This window comes from Nannospalax galili, unplaced genomic scaffold (assembly GCF_000622305.1).
Source record: "Nannospalax galili isolate Female #2095 unplaced genomic scaffold, S.galili_v1.0 scaffold443, whole genome shotgun sequence".
Classification (NCBI taxonomy): Eukaryota; Metazoa; Chordata; class Mammalia; order Rodentia; family Spalacidae; genus Nannospalax; species Nannospalax galili.
Window position 1 is genome coordinate 5126038 of NW_008352479.1, and position 4921 is coordinate 5130958.

At 47.3% G+C, this 4921-nt stretch overlaps 1 pseudogene; it reads left to right on the forward strand.

Annotated features, from left to right (window-relative positions):
- The first annotated feature begins 3265 nt into the window (after window positions 1-3265).
- Window positions 3266-4656, forward strand: LOC103747182 (annotated as a pseudogene).
- The last annotated feature ends 265 nt before the right edge of the window (window positions 4657-4921 follow it).

A 4921-nucleotide genomic window follows, 5' to 3' on the forward strand; every position in this document is an offset into this window, starting at 1 on the left:
TGTAGTTTTTTCTGGCGTTATGTTGAATTACCCATTATAAAAGGAAAATAGTGTTGTCTAGCGCTTAATGTTTCTGCAGCAGCCTGACACTAGGGGATTGGAACGCTCTGACAGGTACAAGTCCAGCTGCAGAGTTGAAGTCTACAGAAAAAATAAAATGGCCTTTTTAAATCTTTTGTTCGGGGAGAGCCACCTTGAACTTTCAAGTGCTCCGCAGGGGCTAGTTAATTTAAATTCTCACCTAACTGGTTTTAGCTGTGGTTGCAGTGCCCTGGGGGCAGGATAACAAAACCGATTAGGGAAGTTTATTTTAGAAGGAGAAAAAGAGAAAAAGAGATGGCCAGGCCCCACGAGTGAGGTGGCTTGAAGGCACAGCTGCCTTTTAAGGAGGAAAAGAGAAAGACTGCCTGGCCCCACAGGTGGGGAGGCTTGTAGGCACAGCTGCCTTTTTAGTCTCCTGATGGGAGACGAAGGAAAAAAAGATTTTTGCTGCTCTCCTGGTAGGAGAGAAACTCACGAATTCTGCATTTCTGGGGGCACCAGCTGCTGGCTGGTGCGGAGTTCGGAGCTTTTTAGTCTCCTGATGGGAGACAAAAGAAAGAGAGATTTCTGATGCTCTCCTGGTGGGAGAGGTACTCACGAATTCTGCGTTTCAGGGGGCGCCAGCTGCTGGCTGGCACGAAGTTTGGAGGCTCTCACATTGGGTGCCAGATATGGGACGCGCGGGGATCTCGGAGCACTAGCTGCTGGGTGTGGTGCTGGTCTCTCGCGCGCCGCTGGGGTGCGGCGGGTTGCGCGCACTGCGTTGCTGTTCAGGTCCCTGCTGTGCAGGTCCCTGGCTCTCCGCGGCTACTGGATGCTGGCAACTCAGCGGTTGCTGTGCTTCCAGGCGAGTTCCGTTCCAAGCTACCGGGCACTCCCTCTAGGTACGTGATCCGCTGGCCGCCGGGTCATGAGGGGAGGTGCAAGAACGGCGAAAGCAGGATCTCCATGAGTGAATGTTTATGAAGGGACAGCCCCCTCCGGGGAGATTGAATAAGAGACTGGTACAGCTCAGCTCCTGATACAGCTCCTTTATTCAGTGATTCAGCTCAGCTCCAGACCTTAGTGATTCAGCTCCGATTAATTAGGGGGAAACCAGGATATTTATAGTGTGGAGGCAGTAGCAAAAGCCTTAGTTGATAGGTGCTTTGTAGGATGCCCCATTTACATGTAGTGGTGGGCTTCTGCCAGGCTGTCAGACAGCCTGAAAATCACACAGGAAAACCTGGCAGTTTCATGCCGGAGGACATGTATCTGTGACGGGCACTTCAAAAGGTGAGTCAGGAAGAGAGTAGGAAGGTGCCCAGCTGAGAAAGGGAGCCTCTGCATATGAACGCCGAGCCGGCTTGCGGCTATCCGGACATGTAGAGACTGCTACCTTAGACAGCAGGGGTCCCCAACACTCTACAAGAGCAGTCAGTGCTCTTAGTCTTTGAGCCATTTCCCCAGCCCCTCAAGACAAAATTTAACTATGGGAATGTTCTAAAATGAAAAGCCCTCCCCTCACTGCCCCTGCCCTGGTTCAGTTTCATCCCCCAAGGGCAGTGCCTTCTAAGACCTCCCAATTTTTTCATCTTCTGCCTGTTTCCTGTTTCGTATGTTTCCTTTGCATCTTCCATCAGCCTCTCATGGTGACCAACACTACTTCTTGTGGTCATATGAGAACCTCCACATCTCACACAGCTCCCTGAGTAGGCATGGACCCTCATCTTCCAGCCCCACCCAGGCCCTCTAGCCTAGTTCCCTGCCTGTGTACAGACATTGCATGTTTACTAAGAGTTGCTGCTCTGCCGGGGTCCACAGCTCAGCTCTGTGGGTGGACCATTAAGATGACCTTACTGTGATGGTTTCCACAGTAAATGGTGGAAGGAAACCCAGGCAGCCTGGAGACTCCTGTGATCAGAGACTCCCCAGGGACAGAGTTTACCAATGAGGTCTACCATCTACCTCATCAAATGTCCTACCTCTTCTGCTCAGTGCCTGACTTGAATCCTGTGACTTCCGTTGTTCCAAGTGACTGTCCCTCCAGCCCTCCAGCCTGGCCCAGGATCGCCAATCACCCAGGAGGTAGCCACCTGTTGTGTTTTGTTCAGGAGCAAGCTGTAGCTGTCAGCTACGTATGTTCCTCAGATAGGAGAAGGAAACCAAAGGGGAAAGAAACAGAGGCTGGCCTAGCCCAGCTGTTGCAAATCCAGTTATTTAAGCGTGGTCTTGATACTTGCCCTAGGGCCTGTACCTGTGTTGTATTAATTAATTCCAACAGGAAAATTGCCTCAAAGTTCCCATGGCAATTGCTATTTTTACCTGTGGTATTTAAGACTATTGTTCTTTCTGTCCTTTTTTCAAACCCTTTTTAAATTTTTTCCTTTCCTGGAGAATAATGAATTTATGGGTGCAAAATTCCCATTACCGAGTAACAAGATCACTTTACTTTGAGAACACAGATATGGACCATAAAGTTCTCCCTGAGGGGCCACACGGTACAGGAAGAAAAACCAGTTGAATAAGTGAAGAAAGCGTGCTGGAAGCCTGCAGAAAGTTCTGAGGGGCTCTGAGGAAAGTGACATTGGTTTTAGCAGGGGATGTGAGGTGGTATTCATGGGAAGGGGATTCCTAGGAAATTGGCAGGTATTTTGTACTTGCACAAAGAACTGAAAGGCATTTACCCTTAAGGAGATGGAGGTGATGGATGATTCAGGGAGGATGGGGGGTGGGAATTCCCTTCCCTTGGAGGTGTATTCCTTCCGCCATTCAGACTGTCATTCTTGAATGTTTTACTACCCTTTGAAGTCTCTTTGGTAAGGACATATTGGCGATAAATTCTAGAAACATTTATATTACTGAAAAGGTCTCTAATTCATCCTAGAAATATGGCTTTGTTGGACTGACAGTTATTCCTGACACCACTCTGAGACATGTCTCGGGTCTAACATTGCTCCTTTGTGGGGAATCTTTTCTTTCTAGATTCCTTACAAGCATGTCCAGCCTGTGGCCTGAGGGCTGCACACACTCTAGGATAGCTAGGAATGGGGCCCAAGATTACTTAAAATATTATGAGGATTTTTTTTTGTACTTTAATTGTAGTTTTCAAGTGTGAACTCTGAGGGTAAGAACATCACACTGGGCAGATCCCAAATGTCCCTAGGTCCCGCTAGGGCTTGTCACTCTGCACTGAGCCTGGCCAGGAGCATCTGCCTTCTCAAAGGCCAACTGAGATTTCAGAATGACTTCAATCTTGACTTCTACTTTTATTAAAGACTTTCCACTACATCAAAATGGGCCCTCAGATTTTCTATAAGACCCCTGAGCTGTTCTTCCCAACTACAAGCTGCCCCAGCTGCCTAGACTAAATCGAAGAAGACCTTAGCAAAACCCAATGTAAGGAATATCATGGTTGTGGAAGGTGTCCACATTCCATTTTTTTGCTATCAGGCACTTTGTATAAAGACCTGATGCCACATGATTTGGCTAGAGCTGCACTTTCAGGTTTGTTGCATTGGACCAGTGTTTCAAAGGATGTTGTTGATTATATCGTCTTTGGTACAGTCATTCAGGAAGTGAAAACAAGCAATGCAACTAGAGAGGCTGTGCTCGAGCTGGCTTCTCTGACAAGACTCCTGCCCCTGCTGTCACCTCTTGTATCTCTTCAAACCAAGCCATGACCACAGCTGCTGGCCTGATTGCTTCTGGCCAGTGTGAGGTGGCTGTGGCTGGGGGTGTTGACTTAATGTCCGACATTCCTATTTATCATTCAAGGAAAATGAGAAAAATGATGCTTGATCTTAATAAAGCCAAGACTCTGGGCCAGCGACTGTTCTTACTCTCTAAATTCAGATTGAATTGTCTATCAGCTGAGCTCCCTACAGTGGCTGTCTCTACTAATGAGACCATGGGCCACTCTGCAGACTGACTAGCTGCTGCCTTTGCTCTTTCTCGGATAGAAGAGGATGAATATGCACTGTGCTCTCACAGTCTGGCCAAGAAGGCACAGGAGGGCACCTTTCTGATATTTTACCCTTCAAAGTACCAGAAAAGGACACAGTCACCAAAGATAATGGCATCCGTTCTTCCTTACTGGAGCAGATGGCCAAACTAAAACCTGTGTTCATCAAACCCTGTGGCACAGTGACAACTGCAAATTCTTCTTTCCTGACTGATGGCGCTTCTGCAATGCTGATTATGTCAGAAGAGAAAGCTCGGGCCATGGGTTACAAGCCAAAGGCATATCTGATGGAGTTTATATATGCGTCCCAGGATCCAACTTTTACTTGGACCAGCGTATGCTACTCCAAAAGTTCTAGAAAACGCATGATTAATCATAAATGATGTTGATGCTTTCGAATTTCATGAAGCCTTTTCAAGTCAGATTTTGGCTAACTTTAAAGCCATGGATTCTGATTGGTGTGTGCAAAACTACATAGGCAGGAAAACCAAGGTGGGATCACCTCCTCTGGAGAAATTTAATATCTGGAGTGGATCACTGTCTCTGGGACACCCTTTTGGAGCCACCAGTCATGGCAGCTGCCAACAGATGGAGGCCATGCCTTCTTAGTGACTGCCTGTGTAGAGGGAGGGCCGGGTCATGCAATGATAGTGGAAGCTTATGCAACGTGATTGCTTTGAGGAGGCGACCTGATTTCTGTGCAGCATTCACTTGCACTGGGCAATGCCATTTCAATTCACTACTACGTGACACCTGTAGTTCCTAGCTCTTCTTAGGAAAACAACATTTGTGGCCTTCTGTTAAATACTTTACAGTCAAACCTTGCCAGTGTTCTGAGCTTTTCAATAATCATAGCTTACATATTTTGGGGGGATTTGTTACAGACTATCACACAGATATGTGTAACCAGTTTTTTATCTCGTTTGTCATAAATAC